Below are 24,832 nucleotides of genomic sequence, written 5' to 3' on the forward strand. Positions count from 1 at the left end.
TGTAGTTGTAGCCATGTCAGTCCCAGGATACTAGAGACAAGGTGGGTGAGGTAACATCTTTTATTGGATACACTTCTGGTGGTCCAAGACAAAGATGTTACCTCACCCACCTTGTCTCTCTAATCAAAATGGCTGACAATGTGACATTCATGTCAACCTTCCCCCTCCCCCAGCACACTCCATTTTTCCAAGCAATGTGTACAGCTAGTCAAAATGTGTGGACTTCTGAGATGCTGAAATTATATTGAGAGCATTTTCATTCCTTCTCCACCCCTCAATGGCCAAGCCCCCTTTTTCAGCAGCTCTAGTCCCTACCTGAGTCCCAAGGCCTGTTGATATCCTGCTGGGGAACACTCTTGTTTGTAATTCTTTGGTTTGTTGCTAGAGGGTCGTTCCTGCTGAAAACGCCTTACTGCCTCTTGCTGTGTTCTGATGCTGCTCACTCATTCCACTAGTTTACAAATAAATTATTCATAGCAGCTCCTATGAGCTGAGCAATAGCTCACACGCTCCTGCCGAGAGAAAAAATGTTCCAAGTCCAGCAGTGTTTAAAACAGGACACCAAGATTCTCAGTATTTTCAGAAGGTGCAATGGGATCTTTTACCTTCCTCTTTGAATCACCAGAAGGGACCTTTGTTCACTATCACGCATTAAGGTCAACACACCCTTAGGACTGCACTGCATTGCGTGTGATCATCATGCCTCAAGTGATGTGTGACTTGGATCCATGTCAATCTGAAAAAAAGAGAGCAACAAATGGAACCATTTTAATATTGGCTACTTATTATCACTGTGGTTATCAGCAAAGATATGGGGATTGGGCGCCTTGTCCCTTAATCTTGGAGGCACACACTTTAAACTTACAGTGCCTTTTAGTACTGGATAAGTGACTTAAGTTCATCCAAATGTTATTTCTCCTGCACTTTCCTAACAAGTTTTTCTATCTTAGTCTGTCCAAGCAATTTATATTACAAGTGCAAAAATTCATTAAAACAGTTTATCTCCAAATCTGCCAATCAATCCAAATTTCATCAGATGCTATGTGGTGGTTTATATATTTGGATTACTGCCCATTACTGAATGAAAAAAAAAATCTACTCAGAAGCAAAGGTGAGTTGCAGCATAAAATAATAGAGCCAAAAGTTTTATTTAATTTAACACTCACATTTTCCATCAGCTTTATTAAAATAAGAGCCTATACTATTGTAGCAGTACTGGGTACTACAATAGCATTAACACAAGATAGCACTCTCAGCCATTATTGTAAAGCACTGGCTGTGATGAGCAATGAGACATCAGTTCTTATTTATTCTGCTATATGATCAAATACCTTTCAGATGTCCCTGCTGAAAAATGAAGGTATGTGAGAATATGACGTATCACCACAAGTTTGGAAATCTGACTGAATGATTGCTTTACAGATTCATTAAAGACAAACTGGTGCTCATCAACAGTACTGCTGTTGTGGATCTCCTGTATTTAGTATCCAAGATCTTAAACTCAGTTGTTCTGGAGAACAACAAAAAGTCAGACTTTAGGGTTATTTGAAATCTTCAAAAGTATTGAACTCACCACTAATATACCATGGCTATATAAAACGAGCTACTTTACCCAAGTTCTTTGCATGGATACACCAGCTGAAGTAAAGTTCATGTGGTCTGGTGCATGTCTCTCTCACACACGTGTGCAGAGAATCACTTACTGTATTAGAATGAAGCTGTGCAGCTTTGAGCTCCAAAACAGCTCTCCTTCACAGTTTCCACGGTCACTTTCTACTTCTGCCTTCTCTTGTTAGGCCTTCACCACTTTGTCTTGCAGAAATTTTTGGCCATACCCTTCCCATGTTCCACTCCCAGCTCCCTTTTCTCAGAGGACCATCACTGAGGTCACACTAATACCCTGGTTGCTGCTTTTACCAGGTCGCCTCCAAGACCTCCTCAGGCAGCTTCTGTTACAGAGCTCTTCAGCATCATTCCCCTCTGCATGGAACCATATCAGCCCTAACCCAGCTGATGGAGCTTTCCCAGACAGCTGCTACTCTCCTTACACCATCATCTGCTCTTTCTGCAAGCAGAAAGCTCTTTATATCCCGTTTCATAGTTTGCTTGCAGTCACCTGATCAAGTAGGAAAACCAGACAGGTAGTAGGTAGGGCCTCAACTTCTCTTACAGGCCTGTCTCTCCTATGACACCATCCCACTGGTAGTCCTGGGAAGGAACTGTGCTTCAGAGATCCGCCTGAATGGTGGATTGGGTGAAAGTGACAGAGCTCCAGTCATTCCCACCTGTTCCCCACTCACCTTCTCCAAGGCAGAGATGTATACTCACTTACTTTGGCATGCCTGCACTGGAAGTGCAACTTAGGTCAGAGCAAAGGTCTATGAGGGGAGGGAAGGATGGTTTCTAAATCCCTGGTGTGGTGATCCTGGAAGTTCACAATCCATTCATGGTTTTGTTCTTTATAAACCTTCACTTTTAGTCACCTCCTCTCCACACTAATGATGGTGAAAAAAGTCTATCAAAATATCAACAGAGTAAAAATAAAACACCCCCACCCCCGCATCATTCCCCACTCTATTCTGAGACTTATTCCCCTACTTACAAACACTGGTGAAAAATAGTTTGATCCTTGTCGCAATCCGTTGCACAGTTATGGCTATGTATGGCCACTTGTCGGTCCATGGCCATCTTGTCCTGTTAAAAGGACAAGGCAGCCTCCATCTTGGACCAAGTTCTTGTTGTATAGGAGAGGGCAGAGACTCAATCCTGCCCAGCAACACTGGCTGTGTATGCTCTCCTGTGTTTTTGTTTTTTTTTCTCTCCTGCTGGGCCATCTAAAGGTCAGGCTAGTTCTGTGTGTGAAGGCCTGATTCTGCCCGGCAACCTGTTTTTTTTGGGTCGGTCATCTGGAGGTCAGGTTAATTCTGACCAGAGATTCACTTTCCCGCTCTTTTTGGACCCAGTCATCTAAGGGTCAAGTTTGTTTACTTGTCAACTCCAGTGTGCCGTGTGCAAATCCTTCCGACGTGGGGTGGCAACAGCTCGAAGCCTGAAGGGAGGAGGGACCAGGGAGCCAATCAGATGCTGACACGAGGGAGTGAGACCTTTCTATAAAACTAGGTTTCCCCCCAAAATTTGTGTGGAGCATCCGCGTGTTAGCTGAAGGACCTGATCACTCTTTCGGCCAGGGTCTCCTCCCGGTAAAGCGCGCTTGTGTCGTATCGTTTGGATTCGTTGTCGTTTGGACCCGATCCCTGTCAGCTCGTCATGCTTCTGGTGTCTGTTCTGCTGGTCAGCTGCGCCTGGAGTGCGGTATTTGCTTTTTGATATCTGACAGTTTAGCTTATCTAGCCTCTTATTTTTCCCCTCCCTAACTTGGTACCAAATATCTACTCAGGATATCAGGATTGTATTAGTGAGCTCAGAATTGCACAATTGTTTAGCTAGCTTGTATAATAGTTCTAGTTGTTATTGAATTGTTAATTGCAAACTGTTTATGTGAATGAATCACTGCTCTGTCTGTGTCCAGTGTGTGTGTGTTTAAACTTGGGAGCTGCCTCTACTTAGAGAGTAGCTGACCAAGGGGGTCCAGTCCCCGCGGTCTGAGTGAGTGGAATCTGCCCAGCTGCAGCCGCACCACACTCTGGATTTATCCTCTGTGTGAACGCAAGGGTGGCTGAGGCAGTGGCCCGTGGGTCTCTTTTCTGTGTTGCACCGGTCATCGCCCTGACGAACCCGATTCCTACCTTGAGAGATTGGTGTGCCTGTCTATTTGGTGGTGTGGCGAGCAGTATACAGTACATTGTTATTGGTTTGAATTTGCTTGCATTGTTTATCTGAGTCCCAGTTGGAAATTGCCTCCTCCCCCGGCCCAAGGTGTAAAGAAATCCCTAAATAAACGCAGCCACTTGGCTTTTCAGTGTTACCCTGGTCCTGCCTGTCTTTTCCTCACTCAATACCAAGCTTGAACGAACCCCCAGCTAATTCAGACAATCCTGAAATTTCAACAGTATTTTTTTCCCTTAGAAAGAGAATCTTAATGCTCTTTTGACCTCCTGTGCATTAAATTGGGATTCTGAATATTTTCATGTATTCAATTCTATGCTTTTTTCCCAAAAAACTCTTACTTTTAATCATAGAAACAATGGGCCAGATGCTTATCTGCTGTGAATTTATATAGTGGCACACAATCAGTGAATATGCCTTTACATGGTCGAGGATCTGGCCCAAAATCCTCACTGGAAATCAGCTAAGTATGAATATATCTGCTGAGAGTGGCAATGAGAGAGTCATTGCAGTGTCTATATATTTTTGACTGTGGCCCTCTTATTTTAATTCCTCCTTATGGCTAAAACTAATGAGCCACTGGATCTGTCAGCTGAAGTGACAAATTCCTAAGACAGACGCTGTTAATTTCTTGAGAGAGCTGAATGTATAAAATAAATGCATTTAAGTACCTAAATTACAGATTTAGGGAGTTCATTGCTATGCATTTTCAATTCTAATTTCATTTTATACCATTCCTGTAGCACATATACCATATAGAAACATTTTTGTATCCTTTAATAATTAGTTGCATGACATTAGTTTTGACATCTTAGAAAGACTTCTATTACCTTAGCTCATTCAGAAACTCTTGTTTTTAAATTGACAATTTGCATTCTTCATCAGGTTACAAATAAATTGCATTTTAAGCTAAAAATATAAGCTGTTTAAAGTAGAGAAGATAAAACCTCTTAAGTGATTTTGTCCATCCCACTATCAATGAAGAATTCTTCCTAATAGTACAACTTGAATCTTTTCTTCCTTCTCCAAGCACTTAAGCATGTGCTTAACTTTGTTACCATGAGTAGTCCCGTGGGTTTCAACTTGACTACCCCTGGAAGTAAAGTTAAGCATACACACATTTGTTTACAGGATTGGTGCCTACTTGTAAATGACTCAAAAAAAGCTTCTATCCAGATAGAGCTCCTATTGCTTCCCTTGGAAAACTATTACATAGATGAAAAGACCACACTTATTATGAAGCAACACTAGTGTCTCCATAGTTAAGCATGAAGCTGATTTCTCATTACTAGCCTCATTTTTATTCCCATCTTACATTTCCCAAAGAAACTAATTCCAATGAAACCGTACATTCTAACCAGAATGGTTAGTAGTGATTGGACATCTAACATAGTGAAGGCCAGTGAAAATGAGGTAGATTCAGAGGCTAAAATAGGGAAAGAATAAGCTAAAATTTATTTAGACAAGTTAGATATCTTCAAGTCACCAGGACCTGATGAAATACATCCTATAATACTCAAGGAGTTTACTAAGGAGGTATCTGAGCCATTAACAATTATCTTCAAGTAGTCATGGAAGATGAGAGTGATTCCAGAGGACAGAAAAAGGACAAATATAGTGCCAATATATAAAAAGTGAAATAAGGACAACCTGGGCTATTACAGAGCAGTCAGCTTAACTTCAGTATCCATAAGATAATGGAGAAAATATTCAAGCAATTTGCAAACACCTATAAGATAATAAGGTGATAAGTAACAGTCAGCAGGGATTATTCAAGAACAAATCATATCAAACCACCCTAATAGCTTTCTTTGACAGGGTAACAACATTGTGGATGGGGGGAAAGCAATAAGTGTAGTATACCTTGACTTTAGTAAGGATTTTCATACTGCCTCGCATGACCTTCTCATTAACAAACTAGGGAAATACCTAGATGGAGCTACTATATGGTCGGTGCATAACTGGTTGGAAAACCATTCTCAGAGAGTAATCATCAGTGGTTCACAGTTAAGCTGGAAGGGCATATCTACTGGGGTCCCACAGGGATCAGTTCTGGGTCCAGTTCTGTTCAATATCTTCATCAATGACTTAGATAATGGCATAGATAGTACACTTATAAAGTTTGTGGATGATATCAAGCTGGGAAGGGTTGCAAGTGCGTTGGAGGGTAGGACTACAATTTGAAATGATCTGAAGTAAACAGGATGAAAGTCAATAAGGACAAATGCAAAGTACTCCACTTAGGAAGGAACAATCAGTTGTACACATATAAAATGGGAAATAACTGCCTAGTAAGGAGCATTGTAGAAAGGAATTGGGGTCATAGTGGATCACAAGCTAAATATGGGTGAACAGTATAACACTATTGCAAAAAAAGCAAACATTCTTAGATGTATTAGCAGGAGTGAGGTAAGAAAGTCACGAGAAGTAATTCTTCTGCTCCGCTCAGCACTGATTAGGCCTCAACTGGAGTACTGTGTCCAGTTCTGGACACCACATTGCAGGAAAGATGTGGACAAATTGGAGAAAGTCCAGAGGAGAGCAACAAAAATGATTAAGTGTCTAGAAAACTTGACCTATGAGGGAAGAGTTAAAAAATTGGATTTGTTTAGGCTGCAGAAGAGAAGACTGAGAGGGGAAATAATAACAGTTTTCAAGTACGTAAAAGGTTGGTACAAGGAGGAGGGAGAAAAATTGTTCTTGTTAACCTCTGAGGATAAGAGAAGAAGCAATGGGCTAAAATTGCAACAAGGGAGGTTTAGGTTGGATATTAGGAGAAAACTTTCTAACTGTCACTGTAGTTAAGCACTGGAATACATTTCCTAGCAAGGTTGTGGAATCTCCATCCTTGGAGATTTTTAAGAGCAAGTTAGACAAACACCTGTCAGGGAGGGTCTAGTCCTGCCATGAGTGCAGGGGACTCGACTATAACCTCTCGAGGTCCCTTCCAGTCCTAGGATTCTATGTCATTGTCATAAACAGATAGTTAAGGGTTAATGCCTCTTTTACCTGTAAAGGGTTAAGAAGTTCACCTAGCCTAGCCGACACCTGACCAGAGGAACCAATGGGGAACAAGATGTTTCAAAAGGAAGGAGGGAAGTTTTCCTTTGTTTAGAGTTTCAGTTTCAGCCAGAGTGGAAAAGATCAAGGAACCAGCCTCTTATCAGAGTAGTAAGTTTTAGAAAGGAATAAATAGGTTTATGTTTATTTTCTTTGTAACTTGTCTTTGTATCATTAAGGGAATTATCAAAATTGGGTATTTGGGGTATTTTTTTGTGTAACTAAATTTGTGCCCAAGGGAACATCCTCTGTGTTTTGAATCTATCGTCTGTGAGAGTAGCTGGTATGCTAATCTCTCCCAGTGGGTTTTCTTTTACCTTTCTTTTCTTTAAAAGCCTTTTTCTTAATACCTGATTGATTTTTCCTTGTTTTTAGATCCAAGGGGATTGGATCTGGACTCCCCAGGACTTGGTGGGGGAAGGGAGGGGGGATGGTTAAATTCTCCTTGTGTTAAAATCCAAGGGGTTGGATTGGTGTTCACCAGGAACTTGGTGAAAAAGTCTCTCAAGGCTACCCTGGGAGGGGAAGGTTTTGGGGGGAAAGGGAGAGTTCCAGACGAAGGGATCTGGATGGTGGCAGCGATACCAGATCTAAGCTGGTAATTAAGTTTAGAAGTGTCCATGCAGGTCCCCACATCTGCACCCTAAAGTTCAGAGTGGGGAAGGAACCTTGACAGTCATGCATGCTTAGCTTGCAATTTTGAAAAGTCACCTTAAGTCTTGGGAGCAGTAGTTGGATTCCTGCACAGCCACTAATGGCCTATAAGTGTCACAATCATCATTTAGCAGTACTATAGGGTTAAGCTTCTGTGCAGAAATCAAGGCAAGGTGCATTTGAACTGGAAGGTTCCCCAGTGAGCCTGCACACCTCATCACTAAGGCTGCATGTCAGTCACGGAGGTCACCCTCACTTACTTCGGTGGTGGTGGGGGGCTGCCCAGAAGCGGCTGGCATGTCTCTGCAGTTCCTAGGTGGAGGGCCCAGGGGGCTCTGCACGCTGCCCCTACTTGTGGGCACCACCCCCGCAGCTCCCATTGGCTGCGGCTCCCAGCCAATGGGAGCTGTGGAGCAGGAGCTCATGGTGGGGGCAGCACATGGAGCCCCCCTTGCCTTCCCTCCCCCTAGAAGCTGCAGGAACATGTGGAGCCGGCTAGGAAGCCTGTCAGCCCTGCCAACCCTCCCCCCCCCAGCGCCAACAGGGGTCCCGGCCCACACACCGCCTCCCCAGCCCACCCCTCCAGAGCACCCGTGGGGGTCCCAGACCAAGTTTTAGTTAGGGGCATATAGTACAAGTCATGGACAGGGCACGGGCCATGATTTTTTATTTAATGCCCATGACCTATCCATGACTTTTACTAAAAATACCCATGACTAAAATGTAGCCTTACTCATCACATGCAGTATATCAAATAGGGTTAGTCCCAGAAAACCTATTCCTCATGCAACCCGAAGTGAGAGATTAGAGAGGATGCAAGCTGCTATACAATACAGCCAACTGATAAGGACATGATGATCTCTTGTGAAAAAGCCCACAGCTAAATCAACCACAATCAAGAGGAATAGAAAACTCTGGGTTTTGATAGTTGGCATTTATTATATTGTTAGATATAAAATAGATCCTAGATACAGTATGAGATAGAAAATTATATATAAATTCTGATGAACATACATTACTGTTCTGGGGTGAGGGAATAAAGACACAAAAGAGTAGAGACATTCTTGTAAAAATGTGAACTGCAAACCAAATCAAGGAAAATAACAAAAAGAGATTTGTGGCTAGTTGGGACATTTTTTATGAATTTGTCCAAGTTCTAAAGGTTACATTTCTGATAATTTTATGCTCACTGTACGTAACCAGAAAAGAATTTCTGAATGCAGGGCTTGAGCAAGGTGCCTGAAGTTTGTCTCTCAAAGAATTTCTGCTGGGATCTAGGTACAGACACTGCTTGCTTTGAATGGAATAATGTACTTACTCTCCCATTGCCAAATTTCAGCAATTCTAGTTTGTAGAAAAGTAAACTAGGGGCATCCCCAAAGCCTATGTCATGCACCTGCACCTTTGCTCCCTAGATGCAGCTACAGGGAGATGCTATTTTTTAATATGCACTTTACCCTTAAATGGCGAGTCTTCCTTCCTCCTGCAAGGGGAGCGGTGGGGCAGCTACCAGTTTGAATTGCAGGGAGTTGTCCACTAACATCCTTTAATACAGCCAAGAAACATACTGTTGTTGGGGGCTAGAGGGGTACAAAGGTGTCCTTTGTGCTCCTGTGATTCTGGATTAATTATGTTCCAGGTCAGCCTCCCAGCAGCCAGGGATCAGCAGGATATAAGGAAGTCCTTCCTGTGCCACCCTGGACATCCCCTCACAATGGCCTCAGTAAAGAGGGTGAAGGGGCATAGGAGCTGCTATGTTGGTTCTGTAGCACTTGAGTTCTCAGACACAGGGGTGATCCTCCTGCTGCCAATGCACCAATCATTGTGTGACTTTGTACTAAACAGAGCAAAACAAAGCAGCCACACAAAATCCAATCTATGGAGTTTTTGTCTCTTTCTTAGATTTCATCGCTTTTCTTAATCTGAAGATAAAAATCTATATTGAAAAACAACCTGTTCTGCTATTTATGTGTGGGGAAAAATAATTGCTCATGCCAGGCCATGCTGGGAGAGAAGGTTTAAGACTGCTCTACACCCTTTGCTGCTGCAGCACACCCCATTCCTTTGTACAGTACTGACATCACCAATTTAACCATCTTTTAAGTATTTTCCCCTTTTCTTGTTATAATTTTTTTTTATTTTATTTTTCATTTAACTTCATATTTCTGAGTGACAAGGATTACACTGTCCTCTCATACTGATCTCTTTGTCCTGTCTTTGAGGACATCATAAATGAACAAAAAGGGCAAAGGCAGGAGAAATGTTGTTCAGAGGCCGTTATAGTGACAGCTGAAGAGGATGGCACGAAGAGGACCATTGCTCCCTCGAGCTTGTACTTATTTTATTGTATTTTGTTTCCTTGACAATTTACGAAATATGCTTACCATTTTTCAATAACTGTTTATTGATGAAAATTTTATATAAGTAAACTAGAACAGACTCTTGTATAGTTTAGCTTCCATGAAGATATTGGCCCCGATTCCAGAAAGCAATTAAGCACATGCACAAGTCCATTCTTGTTCAAAACAGCACATAACTATGTGCTTAAAGATAAACACATACTTAGTGGTGCAAAAATGGAAGCTTTCCTGAACCCGCATCTCTATTTGTAGATCTATGATATTTTAGGATTACAGGATTAACATTTGCTACAATACTTAGTTTGTAAAAAGGTAAATTTCACTGAGCTAAAATAATCTCTAAGAATATATAGAAAGCAATGTTTGTTATCCCCTTGTATTCTTGATAGCCACAGATTTTATAGTGATAGAAAAGTTACTAAACAGATAATACCATGAACTTCAATACTGACAGAGCCAAGAGACGTACAAACATATCATGCCTGAACATGTCTTTTGAAACAGTATAGCTTAGCCATAAGCATTGAACTTGAATCTCACCATTGTGCAGAATGCTGAAGTAGTTTTATGGTAGAAATCTCTTTTCACCCAGAAGGAAGGTTAAGAGTTGCATGTACGTGAGTCCGTGCTTCTAGCTCTGGCACTCGAGCCTCACTAGTAATGGTATTGCTATCTCGCCCAACTCCAAGACCCTGTAGTGATAGCTCAGAACTGCCCAGCAAATGAAAATTGAAACCCACATATGAAAGATTTTCATAGGAAGATGCCTCATCTTTAACAGCTGAACATTCCATTTGCACCCCCGTTTGAATTTATATAGAAATACATACTTTAATGGTCATGCTATCAGTTAATGCTGAAGGTATAGAAAGAAAAATACTTACGTAATGAACCCATCTGGTTCTCTCATCCTGTTTGTTTTGTCTCTCATTTCTCTTTACTACAATTAACAGATATATTCATTTAGTTCTAAAAACTATTAAAGGCAGAAGAGACTAGCAGGTTGTTTATATTCACAAAGTGTCTTAAAATGTGATTTTTACTTTTATGTACTTCAGAGTGCTAGGATTGTGTCTATACTTGTGAGTATATACGCATTTGTAGGCATAAATGATAGACATTATAATTATTAATTTGTGCTGTGATAAAGTCCCTGGAGATGCCTACCAAGACTGAATTACCAGTGTGCTATGCACTAACCAAATACATAGTAAGAGACAGAGAGCTTGCAATCTAAATAGATAGCAGGTGAGAGAAAGAAAAGATTATTTAATTGAATAGAAGGGGAACTGCAGCACATTAAAGTTAATTCATTTTCCAAGGTCACATGAACTGTTTGTGGTAGAGGAAGGAAGTAAATCCAGTCTCTCTAAATCCCAGTCAATTTTGCGCGTGTGTGTATATACATATATTATATAACCCTAAACTTTTCCCATCTGACCCGTTGCACTGCATGAAGGTTCCTAATTAAAGAGTCCCTGGAAGCCAGGACCTGCAGAAGTTTAATGCTGGTAGTAAGAAAACACTTCAAAGTCAGTTACTGCAACATGAGAACCATGTTTATTTCAAACATCTTGCAGACCATGAGGGAGATGGGACAACTATGGACTTAGATTAGGGACAGAAGACAGATAGGTGTGGATAAGACATCTATTCATGTCAGAGTGACAATATACACTCAGAGTATCACTCATAGAATAGCAGGGTTGGAAGGGACCTCAGGAGGTCATCTAGTCCAACCCCCCGCTCAAAGCAGGACCCCACTATTTTTTTTTTTGCCCAAGATCTCTAAATGGCTCCCTCAAGGATTGAGCTCACAAGCCTAGGGTTAGCAGGCCAATACTCAAACCACGGAGCTATCCCTCATGAATCACGACAGATTCTTTCAGGAAAAAAATATCACTTACCAATCAACACATCAGATATGCCAGATTCCCAATATGTCAAACATACTGTGCTATGCTCCAACAGAGAAACATAATAACACGTTCAGAGGCAATTATAGAATACCAAAACATGTAGAAATGTGGGGCTGGAAGGGCCCTCAAGGGGTCATCTAGTCCAGCACCCCTTGTTGAGGCAGGACCAAGTATACCTAGACTATTCCTGACAGATGTTTGCCTAGCCTGTTCTCCAACCTCCCCACCCACAATGATGGGGATTTCACAATCTCTCTTGGAAGACAATTCCAGAGCTTTAACTACCCTTATAGCTAAAAAATGTGCCATAATATCTAAGCTACAATCTCCCAGACTGTAGATTAAGCCCATTACTACTTGTTTTACCTTAAGTGGCTACGGAGAACTGATCACCATGCATTATGTAACATCTCTAAACATATATTTGTAAACTTGTCAGGACTCCCTGCCCTCAGGCTTCTTTTCTCATAACTAAATTACTTTTTTAAAAAAGCCTTTCCTCATAGGTCAGGTAAACTTTTTATCATTTTTCAGAGGCATAGCCATGTTAGTCTGTATCCACAGAAACAATGAGGAGTCTTGTGGTACCTTAAAGACTAACAGCTTTATTTGGGCATAAGTTTTAATGGGTAAAAAACCCACTTATTCAGCTGCATGGTGGGTTTTTTATCCATGAAAGCTTATGCCCAAATAAATCTTAGTCTTTAAGGTGCCACCGGACTCCTCATTGTTTTATCATTTTTGGTGCTCTCCTCTGGACACTTTCCAATGTAGTCATATCTCTTAAAATGTGGTGCCCAGATCTGGACAATACTCCAGCTGAAGCCTCACTAGTGCTGAGTAGAGTGGGATAATTACCTCCTGAGTCTTACCTACAATATTCCTGTTAATATACACCCAGATTGATCTTAGCCTTTTTTGCATCTGCATCACATTGACTCATTCAATTTGTGATTCATTATAACCTTTAGTTCATTTTCAGCAGTACAACCAACTTGCCAATTATTCCTCATTTTGTAGTTGTGTGTTTATTTTTTCCTTTCTAAGTGAACTACTTTGCTCGTGTTATTGAATTTTATCTTGTTGATTCCAGATGAATTCTCCAATTTGTCAAGGTTGTTTTGAATTCTAATCCTGTCCTTCAAAGTGCTTGCAGCTTCTTCCAGCTTGGTTTCATCTGCAAATTTTATAAGTGGGCTCTCCACTCCATTATCTGAGTTACTAATGAAAGTATTGATAGTCTCAGACCCACAACAAACTCATGTTGGGCCCCAGTAGATAAACCCTACCAGTTGAACAGCAAACTATTAATAACTACTCTGAGTATGGTATTTGTCAGCTTTTCACTCATCTTATAGTAATTTCATCAGACCATATTTCCCTAGTTTACTTATGAGATTTTTATTGGGATTGTGTCAAAAGCCTTACTAGAAATCAAAATATATCATGTCTACAGGTTCCCACCCCCCTCTGGGTCCATTAGAACAGGAACTCATTCAACTAAGAAAATTAGTTTGGTTTGGCGGGATTTCTTCTTGACAAATCCATGTTGACTATTACTTATAAGCCTATTGTCTTCTAGGTGCTTACCACTTGATTGTTTGATCATTTGTTCCAGTATTTTTCCAGGTATTGAAGATATGTTGACTGCTCTATAATTCCCCAGGTCGTCTTTGTTCTCCTGTTAAAAATATATGTACTATGTTTTCCCTTCTCCCATCTTCTGGGACTTCGCCCATCCTCCATGATTTCTCAAAGAAAATTGCTAACAGTTCAGAGATTGCCTCAGGTAGTTCCCTGAATACCCTATGGTGCATTTCATAAGGCCCTGCCAACTTAAATAAATCTAATTTACCTAAATATTATTTAACCCATTTTTCCCTATATTGGCTTCTGTCCCTTCCTCCTTGTTGTGAATATTAATTGTATAGAGTATTTTGGTCACCACTAATCCTTTTAGTGAAAGCTAAAGCAAAGTAGGCACTAGACACCTCAGCCTTCTTGATATGGTCTGTTCTTAACAGGGAAGGAGAGTTAATAAGAGGAGCTACACTTTGCTTCATCTTTCTCTTGCTCCTAATGTATTTAAAGAACTTCTTCCTAAGGCCTTCTATATCCCTTGCCAGGTATAACTTGGTTTGTGCCTTAGCCTTTCCAATTTTGTCCCTACATTCTTGTGCTATCTGTTGTATTCTACCAAAGCATTTTGCACACATTTCCACATTTTGTAAGACTCCTTTTTTATGTTTGGGTCATTAAAGAGCTTCCAATGGAGACATATTGGCTTTTTAGTATTCTTCTGATCTTCCCTTCTCATTGGAATAGTTTGCAATTGTGTCTTCAATTATTTTGCTTTGAGAAGCTGCCAGTTCTCCTGAACTCCTCTTTCCCTTAGATTTTCTTCCTATGGGTCCTTACCTATCATTTCCCTGAGTTTATAAACTCTGCTTTTTTAAACTCTATTGTCCTTATTCTGCTCCTCATTCCTTCCTTTTGTTATAATTATTAAATTAATTCATGAGCATTTCCCCCAAAATTGCCTTCCACCTTCAGATTTGCTACCAATTCCTCCCTGATGGCCAGAATAGACTCTAAAATGCCTGTATCCCTGGTTACTTCTTCTATCCTTAGAAAGAAATGTCTGTCTTCAATATATTCCAAGAACTTATAGGAAATTCTGTTTTTTTCTATATTACTTTTCCAACACAGCTGGATAGTTATAAGTGTACTATTTCTACCAGAACTTGTGTTCTGCATATTTCTGATATTTGTTCAGGAAATTCCTCATCCACTTCTTCCTGATTTGGTGGTCTATAGTAGACTCCTCCCAGGAGATCACTCAGTGTTTATTTTGCCTTGTATCTTCACCCAGAGACTTCCAACTGATCTGCCTCTCACCTTCTTCTGAGCCTCACACATGTGAGATATATTCTTGATGTACAATGCAACACTTCCTCCCTTAAACATCTTGTGTGTCCTTCTTGAACAAGCTATATCCCTCTATACCAGTATTCCAGTTATGACATTTATACCACCAAGTCTTTGTGCCACCAATTAAGTCAACATGATTTATTCCTTTTGGTGAGCAGTTTTAACTCTAGAGAAGGTTGTGATTACCCAGGAATGGCATGGAAATGGAAAGAGTGGAAAGAATGGAAATAGAAAGAGGAGTGTGGAAGCATGGTTGGGAATCATTAACTTAAAAAAGGTGAGAGAGTCATTGAATTGAGCTTGGTGACTAATCTTGCAAGTACCCTGTTCCCTCAAAGACATATATAAAACAGGGAATTCACCAGATGGCAAAAAAAAACCAAAAATCCTCAAAATCAATCACATCTGCACTAGCTCAAGACAGTGTTTCTCTCCAAAACTAAAGGCCATATCAAGCAGCAGATTTCAGCAGTGACCAATCTTTGCATTGCCAAGCTGAATTCAAAACTGTGAAAGATCAACTTTAAAACAGAAAATGGCAAAGAAAATCAATAAAACAGAACTGAAAAAAAAGTATCGTAAGAAATTGCAACTTGAACTAAGGAACAGATATGAGGCACTGCCAGAGGCAGAGGAAGGGGAAGGGGAGACTATGCACAGACTAATGTGATTCAAGCTGCAGCAATCCCAGTTGGATATCAGCATAGACAGATCAAGAGTTGGATAAACCAAGAGATGGGGTGTCTTATTGAGGAAAGAAAAATCATGGAAAAGGAAAAACTTCTGAATGAAAGACCATTGAAATACTGGAAAAACCACAGGAGTACAAGTACAAGAAAGCAGTGAGAAGCAAAGTAAGGAAAGGTAAATAGAGATATGTTGAAAACCTAGCAGCTGAAGCTCGTGCTATAGTAGGAAGCCACAGAGTTATTTACCAAGTGACTCAAATCCTGGAAGTGGGCCAATAAAAAGTAAAGATAGAAAAATGCATACAACTGATATAAAAAAAGTACTGGGGGATAGCTCAGTGGTTTGAGCATTAGCCTGCTAAATTGTGAGTTCAATCCTTGAGGAGCCATTTAGGGATCTGGGGCAAAATAATCTGTGAGGGACAGTACTTGGTCCTGCTGTAAAGGCAGGGGACTGGAACTGATCACCTTTCAAGGTCCCTTCTAGTTCTACATTTCTATGATTCTAAAAGAGTCCTGAACTAGGGTGACCAGATGACAAACAAGCAAATATCTGGACAGTCCCGATAAAATCGGGACGTCTGGTCACACTATCCTGAACAGACTCACCCAGAGTTCAATGGAACATGTGAACTTGATCAACATCAGCCCAACAGCGATTTCAGAAGCATAGGCTACAATCAAGAAGTGTCAGATGATCAAATCAAAGCAGAAATGCTAACAGCATTTCACTCTCCCTCCCTAACAAACTAGCAAAGCTGTTCAATGAAATCTGGGAAAGAGACCCTTCCTGACCTGTAAAAACATGGAATAAGTGTCAGTATGGCCACAAGGTGTTCTGACTGCAACAACTGGAGAGTCACATTGATCTGTTGTAGAGAATGTCTTCTGTGATGTGATACAGAAAGAAACAGGCAGTAGATGCAAAGTGTAAGGAAAAACAGCTGAATTCAGACCCAAATGAACCTGTGTAGAGCAGACATTCACACTAAGGATGATCACAGAAGAATGGATGGAATGGTAGGCTCTCCTTATCAATGTCATTGGTTTTCAAAAGGACTTTGACAGCCTGCATAGGCATCTTTTTTCTTTCTTTCTCCCCCTCCACCCTATAGCATGTAGGGCATCCACCAGTTATTTTGGACTTGGGCTGATCTGTTCAGGCTCTTCTGTGTCACATTGATGGATTTGTAAAAGCAGCAAAGAGTCCTGTGGCACCTTATAGACTAACAGACATATTGGAGCATGAGCTTTTGTGGGTGACTCTTTGCTGCTTTTACAGATCCAGACTAAAACGGCTACCCCCTGATAATTGATGGATTTGGCTTCTTTCTCTATTGTTCTATGTAACATTTCTCTAGGTTTCCCTCTTTTTACTCAGTGTCCCTACATTATGGCATATATTGTGGTGTGGTGACAATTTGGGGGTTCATCCAGAACAGGAAGGGGTTCTGTCACCACCTGCAACCATGGATGCTTCAGCACTGTTCAGCTTTCACTCAGCACCCTGTAACTAGCAGCCTGCTTTACAGCACAATGTACTCATGCTGGCTTCCACAAGCCTAGTTACTTCTTGCAGGGTGATACCAGCAGCCCTTCCAGTCCTGAGTCTCCCCCAAACCATCAGCTCCAGAGTGTCCAGACCCTCTCACTGGACCTTCATAGAAAGGTTCACTGCCTTCAAAGAGACAGAACACACATTGCTTGTTAGTTTGGCTGACGATTTTACCCTTCTGTTTGAAACTCAGCACTGAGATGGTTTTGTAATAAAACAAGATTAAATTTATACTAGAAGAGAAAAGTGTGGTTACAAGTAAAACAAAACACACTTCTATTACACTTCTAAGCAACTAAAGCTTAATTTCACCAAGTTACAATCCTGGTGTAAGCAGGTTTCTCACCTACAGTCTGTTTTCAAATATCAGGGGGTAGCTGTGTTAGTCTGTATCCACAAAAACAAGGAGTCCGGTGGCACCTTAAATACTAACAGATTTATTTGGGCATCTGAAGAAGTGAGGTTTTTTACCCACGAAAGCTTATGCCCAAATAAATCTGTTAGTCTTTAAGTAGTCTGTTTTCAGCTACTCGTAACTCCCAGAAAAATAGATCCTCTTGTCCCATGAGCTCAGAACATAAGAACAGCCATATTGGCTCAGACCAAAGGTCCATCTAGCCCAGTATCCTGTCTTCTGACAATGGTCAATGCCAGGTGCCCCAGAGGGAATGGACAGAACAGGTAATCATCAAGTGATCCATCCTCTGTCACTCATTCCCAGCTTCTGGCAAACAGAGGTTGGGGACACCATCCCTGCTCATCCTGGCTAATAGCCATTGATAGACCTATCCTCCATGAATTTAGAGGTCTTTTTTGAACCCTGTTATAATCTTGGCCTTCACAGCATCCTCTGGCAAAGAGTTCCAAAGGTTGACTGTGTGTTGTGTGAAGAAATACTTCCTTTTGTTTGTTTTAAACCTGAAGCCTATTAATTTCATTTAGTGACCCCTAGTTCTTGTGTTATGTGGAGTAAACACTTTATTTACTTTCTCCACACCAGTCATGATTTTATAGACTTCAATCATATTCCCCCCACCCCTTAGTCATCTCTTTTCCAAGCTGAAAAGTCCCAGTCTTATTAATCTCTCCTCATATGGCAGCTGTTCCATACCCCTAATAATTTTTGTTGCCCTTTTCTGAACCTTTTCCAATTCCAATAGATCTTTTCTGAGATGTGATGACCACATCTGCAATCACATCACTGTTTACCCCCTTTTCCAGATCATTTATGAATATGTTGAATAGGACTGGTCCAAGTACAGACCCCTGGGGGGACACCCCTATTTACCTCTTTCCCCATTCTGAAAATGGACCATTTATTCCTACCCTTTATTTCCTAGCTTTTAACCAGTTACCAGTCCATGACAGGACCTTCCCTCTTATCCCACGACAGCTTACTTTGCTTAAGAGCCTTTGATGAGGGACCTTGTCAAAGATTTTCTGAAAATCTAAGTACACTATATCCACTGGATTCCCCCTTGTCTACATGCTTGTTGGTACTCTCCAAGAATTCTAGTAGATTGGTGAGGCATGATTTCCCCGTACAAAAACCATGTTAACTCTTCCCCCAACAAATTATGTTCATCTACATGTCTGACAATTTTGTTCTTTACTATAGTTTCAAACAGTTTTCCCAGTACTGAAGTCAGGCTTACCGGCCTGTAATTGCTGGGATCACCTCTGGAGCCCTTTTAAAAAAATGGCATCACATTAGCTATCCTCCAGTCATTTTAATACAGAAGCTGATTTAAATGATAGCACTACCACCTGTGGTTTGTAACCTACAATTTCACATTTGAGTTCTTTCAGAACTCTTGGGTGAATACCATCGTGTGCTGGTGACTTATTACTATTTAGCTTAACCAATTTGTTCCAAAACCTCCTCTAATGACACCTCAATCTGGGACAGTTCCTCAGATTTCTCACCTAAAAAGAATGGCTGAGGTTTGGGAATTTCCCCTCACATTATCAGCCGTGAAGACCGATGCAAAGAATTAATTTAGTTTCTCTGCAATGGCCTTATCATCCATGAGTGCTCCTTCAGCATTTTGATCATCCAGTGGCTCCACTAGTTGTTGAGCAAGCTTCCTGCTTCTGATGTACTTTAAAGAAAAATGTTGGTATTACTTTGAGTCTTTGGCTAGCTGTTCTTCAAAATTCTTGGTTTTTCAAAAGTTATTGCTTCCTCTTTGTCCCCTACATGTTGGATAACAAAAAAATTTTTTTGCTTCGGCTTATATCTTACCACAGTACAACTATTTCACAAGGCAGGACAGTTTTCTGAGGGTGAAGTCTCCATCTCCTGTTGAGACGAAGTAGTCAGTCTCCACGGGCTTTGTTTACCATCCATGTGAATGTGCTTTTCCTGGTCTTTGGCCACACCTTGCTTAATTTGCATTGGAGACACAGTCAAGCCTGTGAAACAACATTCCTTTATCTAGGACATGGTGGACTTAGGCACTGACTGCCAAACATGTTGTAGGAATATAGGTCAAGCACACATCTAAAATTTTTTAGACACCACCCATACATACATCACACAATATTAACCAGTGTTGATTTGCATGTGACACCTTTTAGATACAGATTATGACAACTGAGTTGGGTCAATGAGTGTGTCAGCCTGATGAGTTAGGATATCGTGTGCCCTTTGCCAGTTGGCATTCAAGGGCTCCCTGGGTCACAGGAACATTCTTCAGGCTAAGTCACTATCATCAAGGCTATATACAGCCATTCAAAATGTGCTGCAAGGATGAACAACCAGACTAGAGTGGTTCAGTATGTACACTACTGTGAAAACAGGGCTGCATACTATCTTCACTATTTGACATTGCCTTAGACTGGATAGCGAAGTGCAGCAAACACATACACTACCATAGCACAGTTAGATGGCAAATGCCTATAAGACCCAGGTTTTGCTGGTATTGCCTTATTGAGCAACACCCCTGAAATACTACTAATATAAATGTAACCCCCAAGGAGATTACATAGATTCCTGGGACTCTGTCTGCAGGCAGCTCAGGGAGGGGGAGCAAAGGGAGACTCAGAGTCTGCCCAGCAACCAATAGGGAGTGACAGGCCCTCCCAGGGAGAAGCTATTTTGTAGTCAGTCTGGAACCAGCCAGGGCAGGGGCAGGACTGGCTGTGTGGGAAGCTAGTGAGTCCCAGGCCTGCATGCGGGTTCCCCTGAGAACAGGCCTCCAGGGACCTGACAGCAGATCCCTCAGCTGGGTTTTTCCTTCCCCAAGGATGATTCCCAATTTGTAGCATTTGCTGGGAAATTTCCCCAGCCAGGCTGAGTTAACCCTCCATCTCCCTAGGTGAGACCAGTCACCACATGTTCAGCTCTGATCTGGCTGCTAGTCCGGAGAAGCTGCCTGCTGAGTGTGTGACTGGAGGCTGGGCTAGGAGGCTACAGTTTGGATGTTAGGGTAGTTGTATAACCTACACCCTGAGCCCTGCACCCCTTTGTGGTGAGGGGAAACCCTGGGACCGATGCAGCCTGATTCCTGCCTGAGGAGGATCCCTGCCAGCAGACAGCTGCTCCTCTGCAGTGATTGAGTCCAGCGTCATCTTCGAACCTGAGGATCATTCATGGAGTTTGAGAGTGCACCAGCTTTTAGTCAGTCAGGGAATTTGTTTTGGGGACCCCCTACACCTTGAACTGTGTCCTCAAGCCAGGGAGCAAGGGTTTGAGGATTTTATAACCTGCTGTATATTACACCTGTGGAGGGATTTACCACCTCCTCCCACTTGTGAGTCCTTTGGGCTGTACTGAACCCAGTCAGCCACACTGCTAAACCACTGCAGAGAAAAATGTTATAGGTCATCAAGGGCCCCAGCAAAGTACGTGTACAAACGGGACACTAAGATTATGTTTGCTACATCAAATCACAGGTATTTTCAGTGTGGGCACTAAAAATAGTGTTTCACCCTATTATGTTGTGTTTGTCTCCTGTTTGAATATATTCAACACAATAATTATATTAAAAAGTGTTTGTGTTATTTCTTGGAAGTCGCCAACTATCTGGCAAGTACCTGGGGATTACTCTGTAGTTAGGATTTTCCACCCAAGCTGCCCTGGTGACCCTGCCAGGAAGGAGCGAGGGGGGGGGGTAGAGGCACCGCCAAATAATTTCATAGAAAAAGAAAGAAGATACACCCTGCTGAGTGGGTGGCAGGATCCAAAAGAACCCAGACCTGTCCATCAAAACCTGTAAGCGGATTGGTATTAAAGGGGGTAACCAGGTGGAGAGGAGCGCTACATAAATATTGTGGCACAAACAGCAGGCCAGGCAGGACTCAATCAGTTAAGCTAAAACAAACATTCTTGAAACCTAGATATAAGCAGTATCATATTAGAAGGCAAAAAAAAACATCAAGGAAGTACAACATTTGTTTAGCTGGGCAGCACCATACTAGCCAGTGGAGACCTCAGTAACAAGGATAGAAAGGCATCCACAGCATTCACTAAACTCAACAACATATGGAAATCAAAGAAGCAAACCAGTACCAAAATAGAACTGAAGATTTTCAGCTCACCTAATCTCAGTGCTAATATACGGCTGTGAGACCTGAAGACTTATTAAAATATCCAATAGGTACTTATTTTCAAATGCATTTAGTTTTCTATGAAAGTGTCTCCATCCAGTGCCCAGAATCTGTCAAAGAGACCTGAGAAGTTACCAGCCAGGTGCTTGTCTCCACTAGAATTAGAAGGAAGTGTTGGACATTTATGGGACATCTACACCAGATGCCAAAAAACACCCATCAAGCTGTTAAATAGAAACCAACTGATGTGAGGAAATGAGGGCAATGAAGAGAAATCTTAAAAAGGAACCCTTTTCAGGGAAGGCAGAACAGACAAACTTAACAGCATAGAGCAGATGGAAGCCCAAGCTACTGACAGAAAGCAATGGAAGAGACTAGTTTCTTTGGGCACAAACACTGACATGAGAAGGATGTAATAAAATAATACACTGTAGCATTTCCATACGGTTGCAGAATGCACTCATCTCTAAAAGGCAGAAAGTTTCTTACAAAAAAAGTAATTAGAATTGATCATGGAAACTATTTCTCATGAAAAGCAATGTGTGTCCTTTTAAAGACAAAAGGCTTAGATTCATTGGGATGATCAGTTGTGTTCATGCAGCTCTGGAGGGTGGGAGTTGGTGGCAAAAAGGTAGCGGGGGTTTCTCTATGTTATGCCATCTGCCTGTGTGACTAAGTGATACAGCAGCCTGAGATAAAGAAGGTGTTTTCTTTTAAAAAAAAACAAAAAAAGCCACCGACCACACACCCCCAACATTTTTAAGTGGGCAAAAATGCATCTTTTCGCTCGGAAATGCAAGTTATTTCATAAAGACTAACATTTATGATTTTACAAATTAATACCCCATTTCTGAAAAGTCAGATCTCATCTTTTTTCTAATAGAATAGTTTATAGAAAAGCCCACACTTAAATACAACAAAAGAGACAGATTTTTCTACATTAATCACTACTTTCATAAAGGCAAAGCTTTTTTTCTAAAAAACAGAAACATTAAAAACAAATAAAAATGATTTAATGTACTCATAAAAACTGACTTTCACTAAAAGAATTTTTTCACAGCAATACTCTTCAAATAAAAATGTTTATAAACTCAAAATATTATCAAAACCAATAAGTTCTTCACAATACTATTTTTACATCTTAAAAATTGTCATTTATCTCTTCATAGGCCAGCTAAAAAAATTCATCTTTTTACAGAAGACACATCACACTTGGCAAAGGGGGGCAGGGGAGGGGGGGGGGGAAGCAGCAAAAGAAACATAGCATTGAGTGAGAACTCATTGTTCAAACAACAAATAACATGTGCTTCTTTATAAAGGCAGAGGAGTTCTAGGGATGGAAAACAAAGGTAGCGGAGTCTCTATCTTGTGCCAGCTGCTTGAAATCCAAGGGGCCTTTATGGCAATTGGGGATCAGCTGGATTGCAATAAAGCAACTGTATTTCAAAATGGCATTGTTTCCAAATATACAGCAACTGCCAGTTTTCCCTCTTTACAGTCACATAATTTGTTATTTTAGGGTAATAGGAAATAAGCCCTTCACCTTCCTGTAAGTGCTCTTCAGGGTGTGGTGGAAATGTAGAGGAGATTGTTTCCAGCAGAACAGATGGAGTGTGTGTTTGGGAAAAGATCTCTGTGCCCAGATTCTCAGTCCCCCATCCTGATTTAGATGCAGGAAAAGTGCATCTAGGAGAAAATGTTTCCCCCCCACTCTGGCTTCCTCCAAACAAATCTCCATAATGCTGTACAGCTCTACCCCCATCCCTGCTTCAGTGACTCTGTTATTGTTCCAGCCCCACCCTACTCCTCTTGCATTTTCACCTGTTCCTACCTTCTCTTGTGGGAAAGGAGTTTTTTCCTTTGGACTCTTCTCAGCCTGTACTTAAGGGAGTGGAGAGAACGTTGGCCCCAATCTCTCATTTTGGCTGCCAAGATCCCCCTTCAGATGATGCATGCACACATTACTGTCTCTCCATACATTGAGTCCCAGTCTCTTTCCTATTCCCTTCCTAGCAAAGAAAGGGGCAGGGGTGCTGCCATCTTGTGGTAAAGGAAGGAGAGAAGAGGACATAGAGGGGCATAGCCAGGAGAAGCATGGCATATCATAGTACCTGGGCTGAGGCCAAACAGGCAGCATTGTAGAGTGACATCTTCCCAAATGCCCTCTCATGGCCTGGGAGGGTCTGCACAACCCTTCCCTTTCAGACTCCCCCTCCTCCAAGCTCCAAAACTACACTCACTGATCAGTCTCACAGGTTCTTCTGGCAGGGTTCTGGTTGTTTAGCAAGAAACAGCCAATCAAAATGAGATCATGATAAGGTAACTGCCCTTCATTTTTTCTCCACAGTCTTTTCTCCAAGGCTACTGCCAGGCCTCTTGTCTCTGGCAGCCCCTTCCTTTTTCTACATTCCCCTGCCTTCAGCTTCAGGCTGCTCTTTCTAAGGGAGTCAGCTGAACCCTGCTCAGGTGTGCCTCCTTAGTAAGGAGGGTTGACTGAGCCCCAGGCTGTTAAAGGGACAAGCCACCCTTTACAGGCAGGCAGACAACATTAACTTGATGATGTTGGACACAGCAGCCAGGTCAAGGACTACAAAGTGACTGTCACAGAGTTCACTCACCACTAGGGATGCCTCTTCCTAGCTACTCTGGGGATTAACTCCTTCCAGGACAGATACCTCCTTCTTCCTCCCATTCACACATCCTGCTGCCTCTCTCTGTGACTCTCTTAACAGCTTGGTCCTCCAGCCAGATCACTGTAGTCCTCTCCTTCCAGCATAGCAAAGTATTATCAAACAACTGTCCCAGACAGTCTTCTGCTCTATTGCCCAATCTGTACCACCTGCCAGTGGCTAGTAGGGGAATCCAGGCCCACCCTCTACATAGGGTTCCAGTCCAGGGACCCTATGTCAAGCAACTGGGAATGTGCTTTCTCCCAGATCCAGACTGCTTCCCCTATAACCTTTTTCTGCTGCCAGCTTTCTGTTCCTTCTCAGCCAGTGTGCATCTTCAATCAGCCTTTCAATTCCTGGCTCTTCCTGAGGTGCAGCCTATCAGGTTAATTGACGTCACTTACCATGCTCTGCTTCATGTGGGATGAACATCCCATCACAGTGTCCTGAGGCTTTCCTATAACTCCATGTTCCCCACCTCTCTACTATAGCAGTTGCTGGAAACAGGGTACCTTGGCAGGCTGTACCCCTGCAGATCTGTACCCCACCCTCAGTGTCACAGATCCATAGGATCTGGTCTATGACCCAGTCTGTAATCAGTCCCTTAGGAGTGACCCCTTTGGTGTGCCAGACCCAAAGACCAACACAGTTCTACAGG

General features: G+C 41.8%; 1 long non-coding RNA gene across 2 annotated transcripts; it reads right to left on the reverse strand.

Annotated features, from left to right (window-relative positions):
• Positions 1 to 275: 275 nt before the first annotated feature.
• Positions 276 to 24,424, reverse strand: LOC123376744. Of its 2 annotated transcripts, none has more exons than XR_006581921.1 (3): positions 23,746 to 24,424; positions 606 to 736; positions 276 to 512 (listed from the first exon to the last, which is right to left on the reverse strand). It is a non-coding gene; the product is annotated as an uncharacterized LOC123376744 (long non-coding RNA). The 2 variants fall into 2 exon arrangements; XR_006581920.1 differs by having other exon boundaries at positions 23,337 to 24,424.
• Positions 24,425 to 24,832: the final 408 nt, after the last annotated feature.

The sequence above is a fragment of the Mauremys mutica genome, chromosome 8 (assembly GCF_020497125.1).
Source record: "Mauremys mutica isolate MM-2020 ecotype Southern chromosome 8, ASM2049712v1, whole genome shotgun sequence".
Lineage (NCBI taxonomy): Eukaryota > Metazoa > Chordata > Testudines > Geoemydidae > Mauremys > Mauremys mutica.